Here is a 20,421-nt window from a genome sequence, read left to right on the forward strand (position 1 = left end):
CTCCAGCTGCAAGAAAATAAACAAAAAAAAAAACGCTTCAGAAACTCAAGAGAAGTATCTTTCAGGCTCTCAGTTAATTCATACATGTACTTATGTTGTTTGGAACCAAAGACACCTTCCAGGCCGCTGATGTCAGCTGGTCCGCTGACTGCGTCTCCCACCTGACTTTCTGAAATAACTTAGAAAAAATGGGTTTAAAAAAAAAAAAAAAAAGTAGGATTTTTTTCATGGTTTGTTTGTTTGTTTGTTTTTTGTTTTTTTGGTGCTGTAGGGCAGCACGGGCATATTATGCTTCTGAAAAACAAGCTGTTCTGTTTCCCAGGAATACATAGGTTTTTTGGGTTTTGTTGGTTGTTGTTTTTTTTTCATTCACTGGAATGCAGTTAATTTATTCTCTTGGCACCATTGTTCATTTGTAGTTTTCTTCTGAGTTTTCTCCAAAACTCATTCGTAGTTCTCTCTCCCGCAGTTTTCTCATGTTTGATCGGGTTACTTCACACACGAACCCCTAAACTGAAGTGTGAGGGTCCGATATTTTAGGTCCCCCTCTCTTCTAAACATGAGTGTCATTATCACCTCTTCTTTGATTTATATGGTTTATTTATATTTCACCAAACTCTTGCATAGAGAGTCTGTTAATTATCTGTTTCGTTGATTATACATTTCTAGATCACTTGTGTCAGGGGTGTGTGTGTGTGTGTGTGTGAGTTGGCAGGTCAACTTCAGTACCTGTGACACTTGGTTAGCTTTATTCTGCTTCGTGACCACATCGTGCCTTGATGGCCAGTGTCCATGCTATTGGTTATAAGAACTGCACAAAGGAAGTCATCATAAAAGCAAAATATGTCATTTCTCTACTTACACACTTCTATAGTTCACTTTTAAACAAGGGGATTAAATAATGTATCTATTGTGAAATAATATTTTAAAGAATCAGAAAACTACTTAGAAGAAAACAAACACCCCTTGTTGCAGTTATGTATGAGTACAAAAGAAACTAACCCCCAAATTGTGGCTTAAAAGAGCAACCATGTTATTATCTGTCATGATTTCATGGATTGGCGGGGATTAGGTGGGTGCTGTTGCCATTCTGTGCAATAGCCCACGGGCTTGTAGTCAGCTGCAGGGTCCACTCAGCTGAAACATGGAAAGCGGTTTACCATGAATGCTGGCTGACTGACTCCACTGACTGCCTCAATTTCCCTCCCCACAACCTCTCCACATGTGTTGAGCTTCTCATAGCATGGCACCTCGACACTGAGAGCCAGGAAATAGAAGCTTCCACTTCACGCAAGGCTTGGACTCAGAAGTGCCAGAGCATAACTGAGCCACATCCTGTTGGCCAAGGCAAGTCACCAAGCCAGCCCACATTCCAAGAGAGAAGTAGAAAAATTGTACTTCCTGTCCCAGGAGGGGCATAGGAATCCAGGGAGGAGGGTCTGGCCGGAGAACACATTTGGAGACTATTTACTACACAATCTTTGGACACCTGTAACGCCCCCTGCTTCCCCATCTTTGTGAGTACACGTGGATGTCTTTCCGTGTCAAAAATGGGTTTCTGTTACTGCTGTGCAGTTATTTCGTAGCAGGATCCTTTTTTCAAATGAAATGTTTCACAGATTAAAGTCTGAAGCTGCTCTGCTGGAAGTGAGGGTGGAAAGTCTGGAGCCCTCCTCCTCCAGGACCTACAAGAGACCCTAGGAATCAGTAGAACACAGTTTGAAAAACCAATGACTAAAGAACGGTGGCTAAAACGCACACAAATAATGAGAAAGGCAAGCCCGGTGTCCGACTCCACAGTCAGAATTCTTATCTGTGCTATACTGAGCTCAAAGCCCGTTTTCATTTCCATGCTCTCTACCATAGATCTCCAGTTAAAAATGAAACCAAGACAGTGGATGCTTAATGGGAGAAGCCAAGGGACATGTTAACTATTTTAGTCCTTGAGATTCTTTGTCCTCTCATAGGATTTTATTTTACATTATTTAAAGATTTTATTTATTTGACAGAGAGAGACAACACAAGCAGGGGGAGTGGGAGAGGGAGAAGCAGGCTTCCCACTCAGCAGGGAGCCCCATGCGGGGCTCGAACCCAGGACTCTGGGATTATGACCTGAGCCGAAGGCCAATGCTTAACGACTGAGCCACCCAGGCACTCCTTCTCATATGATTTTAAATCGGTTCCCTAAAAGTCTACCCACTTGGGCAGTATATCCTGGGTTTCCTGGGCAGCCTTCAGGAACTGTCCTTTATGCCTTTGGCTTTTATTGAGAGTGGGTATAAGAAACGGCCTTCGGAGAAATGTCCCTGCATTGTGAAACCACGCTCCCTGATGCCAGCTCCTATGGCATCATCATAGGTCTCATTGGCAGGTTGTCCAGTGGCAGGTTCCCTTCGGGGCTCAGAACAAGCCGTTTTAAAATTTGATTATGCAAACAAAAGAATTCATCAAGCCCTTCATTTTGCCCCTTTTGTGATTAGGAATTCAGAGTCCCACTTTTGCTCAGTCTTACTACATTTCCTTAGCTTGGGTTTTTGAATGAGGTTACTGTTGCCAGATTCCAGCTGATTCTTGTCCTTTTTAGCCTTGTTTATAGAGGTTTGTTGCATCCATGCCTTGTTGGAAACCACCTAATTCTTTTCTGGAAGCAAAGTAAGCATATTATAAATTATCAGTAAACAAATAGGTCAGTCTCCTTCCATCTTTAATTGGTCATAGAATCTTCAACTGAATATGATCTTGTGTCTTATTATGGTTGTAAATTCAACAAAGTCTCAGCCTTCTGTTTCTCTCACCGTGTTTCTCTCATCATCTTACCTGCCATAGGTTCTTTTTACAGTTGCACTTATATCCAGCAGAAAAAAGAATTTCCCCCCAGCATCGCTCTCAGAAAGGTGAAAACGTCTCTTACCCAGAAACCCTCTAGAGAATGTCATCTTGTTTCTGATTGGTGCATATGCATTATGTAAGATCTCATGTCCATAGTCTGGGCCCTGTGGCCAGCTACCTGGGACCTGCTGAATGACGTAAGCCAGGAAGGGCGCTCACCTGGAGCTGAGGATAGGGTCAGCTTTCCCCACAATGTATGAGCCAGTGAGGGAAATGGTGGATATAGAATGAAATTTAGAGTGTTCTTACAAAGGAGAATGGAGAAGAGGTATCTGGTTGAATCTTGGCTCTGTCCTTTATTGGGCAAGTCACTTAAGCTTTGTAATCATTTGTGTTCTCATCTGAATTGGGGATAAAAATCCTTCTTTTCCCAGCAGCAGTGAGCACATCTAATGCCCATATTTGAGTTTCTGGTACCATTCTCTTGGAAAGTAACCAGGGCTCCTTAGAGAAATAACTAATTCTGGGGCTAGAGTAGACCATATACAAGGTGAACGTGGATTTGCCAGAAAGTAAGGAATTGCTCCAAAAAGAAAAAGAAAAAACCCACAGAATAATGGACATATGTTAACGAGACACAGAAGCCAACAGAAAGAACTCCCAAAGGTCTAATCGATAACAATTAAAGCAACACATTAAATGACACATTGGACTATTACAATGTAAAGTATAAAATAAATATCCTTAAGTCTATGCTGTAATAAATAAATGACTAAATAAATAAAGGAGAAGAGACAAATGGGAAGCAAATCCCCCATACAAAAGAACTCCAAATAATTTACGTAGGTACTATTCAAGGATTAGTATCAAAACATTTGACTATACTTAGTGGCTTGTTTCCAAAGAAAGCCGTGTGAAGAGAGGAGGTGGAGAGGAAGTAAATTTGTAATGGAAACACTTGGAAATCATTCCCTTAGCAAGGTAATAAAGGTGGATATCAGTGATAGGTACCCTCAGTATGGTATGTTGAGAACAGATATTCATTTCTGTGGTCTTCCTCCTCAAAACCCATAAACCTGGTCTATCCATGAGAAGAATCAGTGTTTCCCTAATAGAGGGACATTCCAGAAATACCTGGCTACTACTTCTCAATACTGTCAAGGTTATCAAAAACAAGGAAAGTCTAAAAATCTCACAGTTTAAAGGAGTAAGAATAAGGGCAAAATGTAATGCATTATCCTTACTGGGATCCTGAAAACAGAAAAAGGACATTAGGGGAAAAACAAAGAAAGTCCACATTAATTATGGAGTTTAACTAATAATAATGTATCAATATTGATTCATGAGTTTTGACAAATATACCATGGTAATGCAAGATATTTACACTAGAGGTACTTGGGTGTGGGGTATACGAGAACTCTCTGTACTATCTTTGCAACTTTTCTATAAATCTATAACTATTTTAAAATAAAATATTTAAATATAAAAAGTCCTTCTTTGTGAGATTATAGTCACCATCGAAGAAGTTTATAAGGTACTTAGCTCAACGTAGGTACTTGGTATATTTAGGAGACTTATATTTAGGAGCTCCATTTGCCCTTAACCTTCTTCTCCATTCTCCAGATATGCCATTTGAAATGCTAATTTGAGCTTCTCATCCCACCTCTCTATATTTTCCATCCTTCCTTCCAGCTTTACAACTTCTAGTGCTTTCCTACTGCTTCTAGTTTAAAGAGGAATATCCTTCCATGATCTACAAGACCCCATGCACAGTCTTTGCATGACCTTATGTATGGCTTGACCTCTGTATATCTCCCCAGCCTTTTATATAACTCCCCCTCTCACCCTGTACTCCAGCCATATGCTAATCTGCTTTCAAATTCTCTCTTGCCACAGGCCCTTTGCACATATATGCCAGTCTGCAATGTGCTTTTCCACTCTTCACCTAGTTAATCTCTACTTAACCTTTTATTCTCAATTCAAGAGCCACTAGCTCAGATGTCTGTCACATAATTTTGTTCTCATCCTTTGGAACAATAATCTATTTGTAAGTTTTTATTAAGATGCATAATTAATGTCTACATCCCTCATTAGGTTATACATTTCATAAGAGAAGAGCCAATTAGTTCACTTATGCTTTTTATTATACACCTAGCTCCTACCACATTGCCTGGTACAATCTATGTTTCATGAATACTTATGGAAAGAAGGAGAAGGGAAGAATGAACTACCTCTATTATTATCCTTTTTAGAAACCCTTTTTTCCCAGAGGTCCAGATTTCTTAAATAAGAATTTTGAAATATTAAACTAGTGTGTCCTGACCTCTCAGCTTCCAATTCTGTTGAATAGCCGAGTGAAGGAGGATATTAAAATGAACTGGTTTGAAAATCCTGTGACTCACTGGACGCTACCAGTTTTCAGAGGGGATTTTTGAAGCACTAACATTCAGAGTAGGGAAATAGTGCTTGCAGAGGAGTACACAAGACAGTCATCAGGAGCTAACATCCGCATGCTTGGGGCTTCCTTGCAAGGATTCCCATGCAAGCAAGCTCCTCTAGGAGTTAAGTGTCTCTCATAACTGAGACTGAGTGGGTCTGTTCTGGCATTTTCTGGTCATTTAGTGATTCACCACTTTCCTGGGTATAGGTTTCCTGTGCTAAAGTAGAATAAACAGCGAAAAAAATAGCTCCTGCACTTATCTTTAAACGTCAAAAAAAAAAAAAAAAAAAGCTGAATTCATTTCTTGATTCCAGAAATACTTTTATTGTGGCATCAAGGTACAACCACAAAATCTGTGGACTGTGAAATGGATTTCAGTTATTGAGGAAGGAAGCCTCCACCTTTCCAAATTGCCTTCATCCCTTGTGCTGCCAGAAATAGCTCACTACCATTCCTTCCGATTATTTTCTTACTGCCTTTGAATCTGTTAGTTAATAAGGCAGCCCTGAAATAAATACTTTTTAATCCCTTTACAGGTGCAGACATGGTATATCTTTTTCAAAATGATTTTTCCCCAACTAAGTTCCCTCTGGAGAACAAAAGGCCTAGAGTGTCTTTCCTTCCCTCTTTTCATCCACACGCAGCACTTGTGTGCCTCCCTACCTATTACATAAGTCAGTTTGGAACAGAATTTAGAATAAAGCAGAGGAATTTTGGAGACCATGTAGATATACTGAAGCGATTGATTCAGTGATTGAAGTACCAGAGCTCTTCAAAACAAGGTTTTATAATAGGAACTCTGAGGGTCAACTTGGAAGGATAAGAATCCCGTCTAGGTTTTTGTTCATGTGGCTTTGTCAAATAACAAAAATTGTGCACACCATTTCTTTCTTTAAGGTTTGATGGGAAATCTAGAGAGAAACTACGTATGGTTTCTGTCCTTAGAAATTTCTAGTCTTGTAGGAGCATTAGATATGTGTGCAAATAATAATAATAGTAATAATACTAATAATAATAATGCCAAGTTCCAAGTGGTAAATGCTATAAAAGGGGCCACCAGGAATGCTACATATAGAAAGCTTATTTCCTTTCTTTCCACAAGAATTTAAGCACCTAACACACCAGGCTCTATGCTATTCTCTGAGATTATTATGTGGAACAAAAACCACAGAACTTATAATCTAATGGGGAAACAGGCATCAATCAGCAATCGTATTAATGGATGTACAAATGCAGACTAACCTGAGTTCTGTGATGGCAAGTGCCTGGTTTCAGAAGAACCTTTGAGAAAAGAGTATGGAAGATAAGATGTGGTCAGAAGCCTGCCCTTCCAGAGGAAAGATGGCAGGGGGTGACTTTGAACAGGGTGGGGTGCGAGCATCCACCCCATCGTCGACAGGGCAACAGCACATCTGATACGGGCTCTGAAGCCAGGAGATCCTAGTCATGCAGAGATGTCTTTCAGGAGAGAGACCATCTTCAGCCTCTTGTCTTCCATTACACATCAGCTCTCATCCCTGGGGGTCCATTCTAGAGCCTCTGATTGCGAGGGTTCCCTGCACTGGCATCTACCCACGAGGATGAATTTCCAACAGAATGGCTCTAGCTCAGCTGCTTGTCTCAGTATGCACTTGGCCCATAAAAAAAAAAAAAAAAAAATCATGCATTTTAGACACACCAAATAGTGATAGTAAAGATAGGGCATAGGTGCTCCCCTATCGTGACCTCTTCCTCCAGTTCTCCTTGAGTTTTAGATCTGCTCAACTAAATGCAGCCAACCGAGCAGTCATCCCACAGGAAAAAATGGGATGCCCACTCTCTTGCTGGCATCCCAGCCTTTCTGTTATTTTCTTGGGGGAGGAGCAGTAGGTAGCCCTACAGGGAGAATAAAGAAAAGCCATAGTAACTGCCCCTTACTCATGCTCCGGGAACCCTGATAGTTATCTTTCTATCAGTTCCTCTCCTCTCCTTTCCTGGTCTTTTGCTTCTATAGCCATGGGGCAAGCCTGATGGGGAGGGTCAGTGGGATGATGATTAGGGGCAGGGGGTCAAGTCAGACAGTTCTCAGTAAACCCCAGGTGTGATTATCCCCCTACAGTTTGTCTCCAATTCTTGAACGGCAGGAAGAATCCCATTCAACAGTCTGTTAGAAATATTTCTTTGGGTCAGTGTGTTCCTCCCCTGCACCTTTGTTTGTGCAAGAAATCATACATAAAGTATGCATACATTTATGCTTAATTTTTTTTTAACAAGGGAAGGATGGTATAAAACCTGGGCCCCAGAAATCTCAACCTCATGCTCACTGTGTAGTTATCAGGAAGGAAAAACTGGCTTAAAATATTCTTGGGTAAAATGAATTCATTGCAAGCTCTTTTTCTACAAGATCAGTGTCGTTTCTCATTCCAATGAAAGAACCTCAGAAACACAGATGTTAGAACCATTATTTTTTTTCCGTTATGAAACAGTGACGTTGGGAAACCTAAGAAGATTAGTGTAAATGGAATTTAGTCAGGAAAGAGGTCAAAGTCTTTTACCTGATTGGAAGTGAAGTGGTTTGGTGTTTTGTTTTTGTTTGTTTGTTTGTTTGTTTTTATTCTTATCTTAAGGTGAATTTGATGAAGGAATCAAAGGATCACCCACCTAGACATTCCCCTCACCCTACTTTTCTCCTACACCCCCTCCTCCAGGTTTTCTACCTCTTTTGTTCTGATTTGGTCCTGGGAAGCATCTCTGGATTTATCTTACTATTTTTTAAAAATTTTGTTTATTTGTTTGACAGGGGGAGAGAGAGAGAGCACAAGCAGGGGGAATGGCAGGCAGAGGTAGGGAGAGAAACAGACTCCCTGCTGAGCAAGGAGCCCAATGCGGGACTCGATCCCAGGACTCTGGGATCATGACCTGAGCTAAAGGCAGGCATTTGACTGACTGAGCCACCCAGGAATCTCTAAATTTTAAATCAAGGATTGTTGGTTATATGTTCATGTCACCCTGACCCTCTGAGCAAAAGGTTGGGGCCTGGTGTGTGAGAATGTCATGTCAGGATACACCTGGCAGAATGTTGTGTTTGTTTGTTTGTAAGATTTTATTTATTTATTTGACAGAGATCACAAGTAGGCAGAGAGGCAGGCAGAGAGAGGAGGAAGCAGGCTCCCTGCTGAGAGAGAGCCCGATGCGGGGCTCGATCCCAGGACCCTGGGATCATGACCTGAGCGGAAGGCAGAGGCTTTAACCCACTGAGCCGCCCAGGCGCCCCCACCTGGCAGAATGTTAGAGAAGATGCATGTGCCTCCAGGGACAGGGCTGCAGCGTCCTCCTAGAACACAGAAGCTTGAAGCAGGGGCACATACAGCACAAAGTGGGGCTGAGGCTTCCAGAAGGCTGCTGGCAGGCTTCCCTGCAGTCCCCTGTGCTTTACACATCTCTCTGAGATAACCTCGAAAGCAGGGTTCCACGCACACCTGTCCAGATTATGACTACTACTATTATTATTATTATTTGCAAACCTGGCACCTTCTTGAACAGATTTTTAACCACAGCATGAATGGCCAAAACTCCCCATCTTCTTTCTTTCCTCAAATCATTTCAGATCTCAGCCCAGCTGGTAGTATTGGGAAATGTTTAACAGCTAGAGGATTAACATGATGAAGCTAAGCCTCCATGTCAGTCTAGCAGCGTCTCTTGGCCTCCATAATCAGATGCTGTCAGGGCGCACATCTTGCTTGCCTGAGGCTGAACAGCAGGACTTCTTGACCTTGGCGCTATTGACATTTGGGGCTGGGTAACTCCTTGTTGTGGGGTGTGTTCTGGGCATCACAGGATGTTTATCAGTGACCCTGGCTTCTTACCCACTAGATGCTATTGGCACTCTCTCCTTCAGTTGGGACAACCAAAAATGTCTCTAGACTTTACCAAATGTTCCCCAGAGTTGGGGGCAGGGGGCATAGCACACCCACTCTTCACCTGGCCAAGAATGACTAGCCTATGGAGATTGTAGACATTGTCAGAAAAAATCCCAGTCTGGGTGTCTGTGGAATCCTAACCTTTTCATAGGAGACTTTTGTAAAGGGGAGACCTAATGCCTTCCTCCTATAAATCGATGGGTAATATCACCGTTTATGTTGAAGATTGTCTCCTGAATTTCTTTTTTTTTTTTTTTTTAAGATTCTATTTATTTATTTATTTATTTGACAGAGATCACAAGTAGGCAGAGAGGCAGGCAGAGAGAGAGAGGAGGAAGCAGGCTCCCTGCTGAGCAGAGAGCCCGATTCAGGGCTCGATCCCAGGACCCTGGGATCATGACCTGAGCCGAAGGCAGAAGCTTTAACCCAGTGAATCACCCAGGGGCCACCCCCCCCTTTTTAAGATTTTATTTGTCTCCTGAATTTCTGCAGCCCTGCTTTCCTGATAAGAAACTAAAGTTTGCCATGAAATGAATCATCCAGAGGGGTTTGCAAGAGGAGGTATAGTTCCAGTCTGTGGCTCTTCCCCAGGGCTGGCCAGTATAAATTGCCAGTGCTTGTTGACTTAGAGATTAATTATGAATGATAGGGAAGCTTATGAATTTTTCAGAATTTTTTCCTTGCCGGGTGCAGCAGTCTGACTTACTATCAGGAGTGTAAGATCCGCTCCAACTGTCCTACATCAAAGCCACAGGCTGTCACCTGGGGCGTTATCTTGTTCCGTGCAGGCTGGCTGCCTATGTTGACTCCAAATTTTTAATCAGCCATTTCCAACTCAACTGCACATGTCAAACTAAAGAGACAGACTCCATTAAGCACCGTCTGAAACCAGCGGGGACCTCATGGCATCATGATTTGATATCTCTATGGCAGAATTTTATAATAAGAAATTACAGGAATACACATTCTGCTGAAATGTCAGCAGAATGCCTTCAAGACTTAAAAGGGGACAAAACACCATCAACAACAACAATAAAAATATCGGTACAGTCCTTTCAACTACTCAGAAGATATTCACATCTATTTCAGTATCTCATTTTCTCCAAAACCTACAGTTTCAATCATTCCCTTATTTTTATCAAATATAATGAATAGGTAAGTGATCTAGTCATCTCTTAATAGAGTTGCTAATGATGACCCTGATTATGATTAAAAACATAGAAGATAATTTTGTAATTTAAAAAGCACATAGATTAGCTTAGAATATTGAGAGTTACATGGAGAAAAATTATTTATGGACAATCCCTCAATAAATATATTTTGGACACCCATTTCACGTCAGGAGATAGCTGAGCTATTAACCTAAAAATCGTTTGGGTTTTACCTCATGTTAAAACCATTTCTCAAAAATGTATTTTTCCACTCGCTTGCTTTAGAATATAACAATCATCTTGTTGAAAAGCACCATTTTGCGAATCACTTCTGTGCCTCGGAATGCTAACACAAACAGAGCAGGTTATTGACCTGACACATATATTTGGTATTGCTTTTTTTAAAAAAACACAATCCCTGTTGTGAATTTACTTGTGCAAGTAATTTTTTAAGGTGGTTAATTGAGTTTCCTGGCTAAATTTTTGTTTCCTTTGAGATCGTACAGTAATTATGAGGTGGGGTAAAATTTACTACAATTGCTACATATTTATTTCTCTAAAGGCTTTTTAAGGCATTCCCTTTGGTGGGAAATTCAACTCAGGTACTTTTGCAAATATGAAAGGGCAATATCAGTAGATGAACTATCTAATCTTAAAAACTGTTTCACAGAGGATTAGTCTCGTGTCTGAATTGCAAATAAAATTTCAAGAGACAAGAAATCATCTGTCTTGGTGGTGATCTACCGCTCAAAGTGTTTCTTGCCTGGACAATTGTTAAGTACATCAGAAATAAATTAGATTGTGAGGCCCTAGGGCCTTCTTGAGTTGAACTTCTCTAGTGCCAGAATTATGTTTTTCTGTCAGTATTCTTTTAATTTATAGTGCTTAAAATACTCTTTATTTGCAGATTTTTCTCTCAGAGGAGTGTACTTCTTCTTTTTTTTTTTTTTTTTTAATTTTCCTCCTCTCAGCCACAGACATATTTATTTGCCTTTTACAATGAAAATTTAATTATGTTTCACCATGTTCACTTGTGTTAATTTGAATTGATGTAGAATTATCACAAAGGTCAGGTAAACTAGAGAATAGAGCAATTTCCATATACTCAGAATAGATTTTCTGATATAAGATTTTCTACTTTTTTAAACCAGAATCTACAGTTGTTTTCTGTGACGGAGACAAAATATTCTCTATGTTCCCTTACATTTTCTTGTTTCCCTTGCAAGAGTTAGGGCCATATGACTAATTCCAGCAAATAGGCCAGGAGATCCATGCTCTGTGTTGTCTTGTCACAGTGAGCCTGGAAGCCACGTTTTGAGATGGCAGAGTCACAAAATGGTGGTGCTTCCATCTGCCTGGGTCCCTGCATGACTGTGAAACAGAGTCCCCCATAATCCACATAGACATGTAGAATAAGCAATAAAAAAAACACTGTTGTCTTAAGCCTTTGAGATCTCAGGATTAATCTGTTACCAAGGAATAAATTAAGGAATCTGGATGAATCTATTCCTTTTTTTAAATTTACTTTTTCAATATCATATTTTCAGTATGACACACGATTATCCCTGCTTGTGGTTTGCATGGAATTACTGACCCCAACTTCATCAAAAACACAGAATCTTCTACTTCCAAATCCCCCACCCCCACCATTTCCAACTTATAGAATGTGGCAAGAGTGGGTGTTCATATATTCCCACAAATAAATTAAGAACTGTCACATATATCAGAATAGATATTCTAATGCCTTTGCTCATCTGTGACACGTGACATTGTATTTTATAAGCAGAAAGCATTTAATAAATTCAGACAATGTAATTTGATGTTTTTAAATCACTTCTTTTATCCCATCTGTTGGAAAATTTAGGATCTCACTCTTTTTTTTTTTTTTTTTAAATACTGCCTCTTCCTCTTGCCCACTAATACTTTTAAATAACTAATAGAAAATACATCTACTTGATTATGGATATGACACCAGGAACTAACTGTTCCTTTGACAGGTCTTAATCAAGGTGAAACCCACCTTTTATAAATATTTTTGGCTTTAAACAATGGTGTCACCAGTAGAGGCACACTCTTCAGGGCAGGCAAAATGAGATAATGATATATGTGGGTAGAATTATGAATAGACCCAATTTCTACCAGGTACTTGTGTAATGATCAGCCTGGGACTTGACATTAAGCACGTCTTGTATTTGTGACGTGCCACTCAAAAGAAACAGAGGTGTATGTGACAGTTCTCGTGTACCCTGGAAATTATACTGCTTTGCCTCGATTTTAATTCACATGAACTGCTCTATGACTTATAGTTCTAAATGTTTTCTACTGCTCAAGATGTCTGTTACACACACACACACGTACACTTACCTGCTTGAACCTACACATTCCCTAGAGCCATCACTATAGAAGCCAGAAAACTCAATTTCACTTTGTCCTTGTGAATAACTTTTATGCAGCCTTATCGATATTTGAAAATGAAATTCACTTCCTCTTAGAGAGTGGGCATTTTTAGCAAAAGCATTCAATTTTATTAGTGCATAGAGGTATTTTAGACATCGCTGGATGTTTTCTGGATTTCCTGTGGAGCACATTACTTTTGCCAGTTACAAATTGCTGTTCATCATGACTCAGTGATGTGATATCAAAATTATTTAACAGTACAGAAAAGCATTTTTATTTCCTGTAATATTTACGTCAATATCTCCTAGGGCTCATTTTGAGAAAGTGACCATTTTCCATCAGACTGGCTGCCTCAACGGAATTCTAGAAATTAGTAAAAACTAAAATCAAGACTAACGACTAGGAAAATAATAATTTACATTTGTGAAGTACTTCACCAATTTTGAAAAACCACCCTTCTTTTTTGAGAGGTATCCCCACTGAACATTACAACAGTGAACTGTTGAAAAACTTATACTCCGGATTCAGGCAGAAATGAATTCATACCCCAGCTCTACCCCTTCTCTGAGATATTACCTTCATCTCTCTGAGACTCAGTGTCCTTGTCTGTGAAGTGATCTTGATCATAACAGTAATTCTTTTTTTTTTTTTTAAATTTATTTGACAGAGATCACAAGCAGGCAGAGAGGCAGGCAGAGAGGGAGAGAGGAGGAAGCAGGCTCCCCGCCGAGCAGGAGCCCGATGCGGGACCGATCCCAGGATTCTGGGATCATGACCCGAGCCAAAAGCAGAGGCTTTAACCCACTGAGCCACCCAGGCGTCCCGATCATAACAGTAATTCTTATCTCAGGATTAAACAAGGCAATGAATGAGACCTGTCGTATGGCCAGGCCATAGGATTCAGTATCGTTAGCTGTCCTGTGGACCATTAGCTCAGAGGGCAAAGTCCCTGTCTGTTCTGCTCTCACAGCTCAAACCACAATGCCTTTGTACAAGTAAACATTTAGTGAACATGCTTTAAATGACTAGTTGAGTATTAATATTCCCAGTTTCCAGATGAGGAAACTGAGGCTCCCAGAGTTTCATTGGTTCACACCTCAATTATTCACACTTTAGTGAATTAATTCTTTGCCCTTTCTGCACTTAAATACTCAATTTCAGTTATATGTTCAACAAGGGTTTAATATGTCTAAACCATTTGCACTCGGATTTCCCTTTAGGTCATGATTTGAGCACCTATGAAGCATCAGAAAGCACACTAAGTGCCTGGACAAACTTATCTTACAAACTCATCCAAAAAAGCCCCGTAGATATTATTAGCTCTATCTCAGATGTAGTTCTGCAAATATTCCTAGCTCACCTACCATGCTTCAGTCACTGCAGATCTTAGAGTGAATGAGACAGACAAGGTCCCTGCCCTGGAGGCTTTTATAGTCTTGCAGAGAACACAGCAGGGAGCAAATAATGCAAATGTGACGGAAGCAATAAAAGAGGAGGTTCAGGATGCTGTGGGAGCCTAGAGGAAGTGACCTTGCCTGGGGCCCCAAAGTCTCCTAAGGAAGCAGTGTGGGGGTTCAAACCTGGGTTAGCCACACAAAGGCTAGAAGGAGGGAAGGGAAAGCTTGTGCATCAGCCTAGGGCCATGAAAGAACTGTTCTTTCATGGCCCTAGGCTGACTGAGAAGCTAGAAGAAGCACAGAATGACTGGAGCCTGGAGGGCAAGATCCAGTGTTGGCAGGTAAGGCTGGAGAGCTATGCGGGAACCAGATGGCACCAGCTCCCGAGGCTTTGAGAAGGACCTCAGACTCCTATTGCCAAGGAAAATGAAGCATTACTGACAAGGCACTCAGGAGCAAGATCCAGTTGCTGGGCGTGGATTTAGTCCTTTGTTCTCAACGTATAATTTGCAGCATCAACATCATCCAGGCCCTTGTTAGAAGAACTCACCTTTTTGGGTCTTGCCCTGAACCCACTGAATCAAAACTCTCTGGGGATGAGCCCCATGGCTCTGTTTTCACAGGGTCTCTGGTTGATTCTTATGTGCACCATAGTTTCAGAACCACTGGTTTTTGGTAGAAGATCTCAATTTTTGCTACATGTTGGAATCACAGGAAGATTTAAAAAAAAAAAAAAATGCTAATGCCTGGGCCCAACCCAAATGTCTGATTTAGCTGGTCCGGCTGCAGCCTGAATATTGGAATTTCTTTCCATCTTTTGCAGGAGATCCCACTGTGCAGCCAGGATTGAGAACTGCTATGTCAGAAAGGATGCGGGTGAATAGGTCAGTAGTCCAGGACAGAGTCAATGGCAGCCTGGCCTGGGGAAGTGGATAAACAGAATAGGTGGATTCCAGAAATATTTAGAAGGTGATGCACAAGTACAGTGGGATAAACCAACCTAGTTCCAAGCATCCTCTCTTCGCAAAACTGCCTGCTTCACGAAATACCCTGAGCTTCGGCTGCCCCCCTCCCACCTGGAAAGACAGTACCCAGTCTTCTTTGAATGACTCAGTTCCCTGTGTCCTCAGGGCAGTGCAGGTGAATTGGACCATCTCCCAGCCCCAGCTGTGAAGATTATTAAGATGATCCATAAAAAACACAGCTGTGTCCCTCATGCTGGATAAAAACCAGTGTCTGGCCTCAAAAGTACTAAATTATAGTAGACCCGCATCCTGTCCGAAGGATCATGCTAAATGCTTTATGAGAACTGTTCTTCATTCTCATTACAAGCCTCTGCTGTTGGCACCCTTACTGTTAGGACTCCCACTCTGCAGAAGAGGCCACAGACACAGTACTGTATATTGTGCAGTGTCACAGTGCTGGTAAGTGGCAGAGCAAAGCTTGAGCCCAGATCCGACTGTTTCCAGTTCCTGTGTCCCTGATGACTGTGCCCTATAGCTCTTCTGGTGGGGAAAGGGGATCTGAGACTTGTGAACACACAGGAGGCTTAGGTGCTGGGCTGGCTGCCGGTGCCTAGAGAGCCAAGCTCTAGGTGCCTAGAGAAGCCCTCAAGGAGGGCTTCCCTGCAGGAAGCGGGCCTGAACCCAGACCCTGAGTGACATGTCAGATTTGAAATGGAAAGGAGAGGGGCACCTGGGTGGCCCAATGGGTTAAAGCCTCTGCCTTCCGCTCAGGTCATGATCTCAGGGTCCTGGGATCAAGCCCCACATAGGGCTCTCTGCTCAGCAGGGAGCCTGTTTCCCTTCCTCTCTCTCTGCCTGTCTCTCTGCCTACTTGTGATCTCTGTCAAATGAATAACTAAAATCTTTAAAAAAAAAAAAAAATGAATGAAATGGAAAGGAGAGAGGAGGTCATTCCAGGATTGGGCGAGAATGGGAAGAGACTGGTTGAACCCTGTGGGATCATAAAGGAATAGATTGGTTTTCTGTTTGGGGTATTTTTATGTATTTATTTGCTGCTTGCTCCGAGAATTACTGCATTTGGAGCTCTTGTGTTATATTTACTGCATTGCCAGAAGCCAGCAAAGACATAAAACTGGTGACTCAAATGCAGAGGCTGTTCTTATTGGCTGGCAAACTCTGGGAGTTCAACCCTACATTTTGCAATCAAGAAGTACCTCCCTCAGATGGGAACTTTGACCTACTCAAGGTCTTCTCTTAGAGAGGAAGTAAGGCATGGTAAAGAGAGACACTAATGGTCTTATTTTAACTCCTCAACAAATAAGGTAGTATCCCCTTAGGTGATTTTTATAAAAACAGAATGGAACTGCATATGCACAGGACACCAAATTCCATGTTTTCTCTAGAAATAGCCCTGGAACAGAGCCCTAGTAAAGACAGATCACAGGCAAGCCTGTAGACTGCAGGAGATCCTCCCCCAGTAATAAAACCAGAATAATAGTCCTGCAATGTGTTGAACCCCTACAGTGTGAGAACGTCTATTATGATAATCATTACAGTCGTCCTCAGAGGGTATTACTTTAAAGCTACGGGTAGTGATGCTCAGAGAGGTTGAGGGCCCTGGCCCTGGTCACACAGTGTGTACGTGACAGAAGCTGGGTTTGATCTTAAGGTTCTCCAATTCTGAAATCTTCTGAAATCTATGCTCTACTTTCTAAGGCCTAACTCCTCTGTGAAGGGCTAATTATCTCTGAAACTACTGGCAAACTACTTAATCTTTTGAAACTTGGTTTCCTTCCTCAGAATAGGGAAAACCTGTCCTGACCCCTTTTAAGTGTTGTTAGGATCAGAAATTGTGTGAGGATGAGATATGCAGGCGGCAGAATGGCAAGTACTAAGAGCTGTTGAGGTTTACTGGAAGTGAAGGCCTGCCAGGCACTCTGCTAAGGGGCATACACATACCATCTCATTTAACCTCTCGCCAGTCCATGCGGTAGGTTTTATCATTATTATTCCCCTCTTAAGAGTTAAGGGAGTTCAAAAAAATGAGACATGCAGGCTCCAAGAGATCTCATAACTTGCTCAGTACACTTGGCCTCAAAGGAGAGAGGCAAGGATTTGAAGCTGCTTAGTCGAGGGGGAGAGCAGCCGTTGCCGACCACATCATACAGCATCACCAGACATGGACCAAGGGGGGACAGGTGGACAGGAAAGGAGTTTGGAGGCGGCGGCCAGGCGCTGAATGCTGTGATGTAGTCACAGTGCAAACATCGGTCCATTCTTGAGACAGGAGCTTGGACACCCACATCCCCTGGAGGGGAACTGACGCTGTCCTGGCTGTAACTTTCCAGACTGCAGCGTGCCAGGACAGCCGCATTTGCTGGAGCAGTTTGCCTGTGAAGGAGGAGAAAGCCCATAGGGCTGTGCAGGAAAAGAGGACTGTGCCAGCTCAGAGCAGTGCTTTACAGGGAAGCACCTCTGCTCTCCTCTGCAGTAGCTTTCGGGAGCCTCCTTCCCAGACACGAATCCCTGGGAACCGAGAGGCCAGGCTCAGAAGTGGAGAGGAACCAGGAAAACAGACCCAATGAACCTAGGTCAGCAGGTGGCCTGCACTGCTGCTGCTGACAACGTACCTGCCTCAAGCCCCCAGAGCCCAAAATTAAGAAGGCTTTATCGGGAATGTAACTGGTGACATGCCAGCAAAGGTCGGTCTTTACCTCCCTCTGCAGAGAATGGCCCTTCCCAGAACCCAGTCACTAAGCAGCAAAACATAGCAAGCTGGAAGTTAGCAGGTGGGGAAGCTGGTCCCAGCCCTCTCACTGATTATTGTGTGACTGTGGGCAGGTCACTTTCCCTCTTTGGGTCACAGTTAATTAACTCAGTCCTTTAGTCAGGCAATTATCAGAGCCCACTATGTGTTCAGCACTGTGCTAGGTGCTGGGAACACAGAGAGAAGCAAAAACCACACGCATCCCTGCCCTCCTGGACCTTAACAGTGCTGTAGGTAAACATCAAATAATCACATAAGTGCATGTAAAATTACAGCTGTGAAAAGTACTAAGAAGAGGAGTGGTGGATGATGCTAGGAGAGCTTGGAGAAACTCACCAACTGCGGAGGGTCAGAGAAGAGTTTGCGGCAAAGCCTAGGATGAAGAATAGAAACTGGTTATGCATCAAGGAGGAGACAAGGGGGAATGTTCCAGGTGTGGGAAACAGCGTGTGCCATCGCCTGGCAGCAGGAGAAAACAAGCCCTTCCAAAGGCCTCTGCAAGGAGCCCAGTGTGGTGTCCTAGAGGGCGTGGGGGAACGTGGTGTCCGACAGACAGCGGAGTTCCGCAGGGCCAACGCCCGGCTGGAGCTGACTATGTGGTCTCGAATGCTCCTTGCTGTCACACTTCGGGATCATTTTCATTGTGTTCTTGAGGCTGAAGTTGCTGCATTCCTTCTGAGGCTGAGCACGGTAGATTTTTCCAGAAAGTAGAGCAATTATTCAAATAGTGCATAAAATAGTCTGCCTGTTTCTGTTTTTTTTTTTTTTTTTTTTTTTTTTTCTGCGTATTTGAATCTTGCCTGCTTCTTGCTTGACTGGCACCTGCCATGTAGCAATAAGAACAATGGGTTCGGAAGTGTCCAGAGTTGGACTTACCCCCATATTCATAATGCGTGAGCCTAAAGAAATCAGGCATCCTAGGGAAGGCTGGTGCCCAAGGACGTCTTCTGTGCCGCCTGATCCTCCAGAGCCTTGGGCTAATGAGGAGATCCCAAGTCTGGGCCCAGTGACAATTTCTCTGTCCCCCTCGAGAGTGTTCCCAGCAGGGCCCCTCTTAAGCTGATCTATAGCTCCATTTACTTAGTGGGCTTGCTCCCTCCCTTTCTCCTCCCTCCAAACAACTGGATGTGTCCATGAGTTTGAGAAAAATGCAGCACACAGGAGAATTGCCTAGGTGAGCACATCCCAAGATGTGCTACACAAACATGTCACACACAGGATCAGGTAGGTTTGGAAGATGTAGGGCCACACGAGGTTGTCTTCTCACCCATGTGTCTCGCAGCTCTCCAGGGAGAGGGAGAGCCCACTCTAACTGCCACCCCCTTTCTCTGCAGGACGAGTATCCCCAGAATAGACTTTTGAGAAATGCTTGTCTAGACTTTGCAGAGACTCCTGGGACATAATAGAGAGGGCTTGTCATTTCTCGGGTGGAGGGACTATGGATAGAGAGGTCATGACATTGCCCCCAGGTCTCCCAGCTAAGGGCAAATCGAGGACCAGAACAAGGGTTCCTCTTGTCCACTCCAGGGCTCCCCCGTCCCTGGGTCTAGTTTCCATCATAAATTAGAAACGGTAGGGAGGGGAGATGACATCTGATGAGTGCCCACCCTAGAATCGGGATAATTCTAGAAACTGTTTTCTAAACTATAGGACCTACTATGTGGCAGCATCCTGCTAGGTGCTTTGCATGCATATCCTCTCAGTGAATCCTAAGAACACACAGGGGTAGGTATCTTAATGTTATCCCAGGAAAGTGAGGCTTAGTTTCTGTCACTTGTTCAATCTCTTTGAAGAAGGAAATTGCAAAGCCAGGATTTGAACCCAGGTGGGCCTGACTTCCCTTGAAACATTTCACACGCTGTCTCATTTAGTCCTTTCAGTAGCTTTGCAAGATCAAAGTGATCCCCCCTCAGCAGTTGAGGAGCCTGGCCTCAGAGGTTGAGAAACATGACAAGGTCACGGAACTAGCAGGATAGCTGGGCACAGGGTCCCCTCTGCCCTATTCTCAGGCCTGGTTCCCCTGCTACGTGGTGTTCCTGCAGGTGTGCACTAGGCCAATGGCAATGCTGGTCTGAGATATTGCCTCTGCATGGTCTAAAGGGGCACAACCATGAGCAGGAGAGAATCCCAAGCCCCCGGATGGGCTGGAACTGATAGCTTAGGTGGTACCTGTCAACATGGGACAGTGCCGAGCTCGGCTCCCCATCACTTTAAGAGAAGAGTGCAGTGAAACAGTCCCTTTGCTTGGCAGGCAAATCATGACAACCACCACTCTGCCTCTGCTTGACCTCTGCTAGTAGGAAGATTATTTGTCTAATTAGGTAAAGAGCCTTCATGCACATGTACATATTTTAACCCTAATGAGCTGTCAACGGAAAGGTTTGCCCTTGGCCTGGTTTGCCAGCTGATCTTTCCTTTCCTTGGTGGAAAAGGCCAGTGCAGTAAACAGAACCTCGTTTCCATGGAAGTTCACTCTCTGGCTTTTTCTTTCCAGCACTTGAAACAGTAATTACTTGATTCCTCTTTATATTTTTGGATTTCATACAGTGGGGCTGTCAAGCTCCTCGATTGAGGAT

At 43.0% G+C, this 20,421-nt stretch overlaps 1 protein-coding gene across 25 annotated transcripts in view; it reads left to right on the forward strand.

The window, feature by feature from the left end:
* The window catches only part of CADPS (calcium dependent secretion activator), a 469,919-nt gene that overhangs the window by 185,692 nt on the left and 263,806 nt on the right, over positions 1–20,421 (forward strand). The gene's annotated exons all lie outside the window — the stretch shown is intronic.

The sequence above is a fragment of the Mustela putorius genome, unplaced genomic scaffold (assembly GCF_011764305.1).
Source record: "Mustela putorius furo isolate JIRA1106 unplaced genomic scaffold, ASM1176430v1.1 tig00000095_pilon_pilon_pilon, whole genome shotgun sequence".
Classification (NCBI taxonomy): Eukaryota; Metazoa; Chordata; class Mammalia; order Carnivora; family Mustelidae; genus Mustela; species Mustela putorius.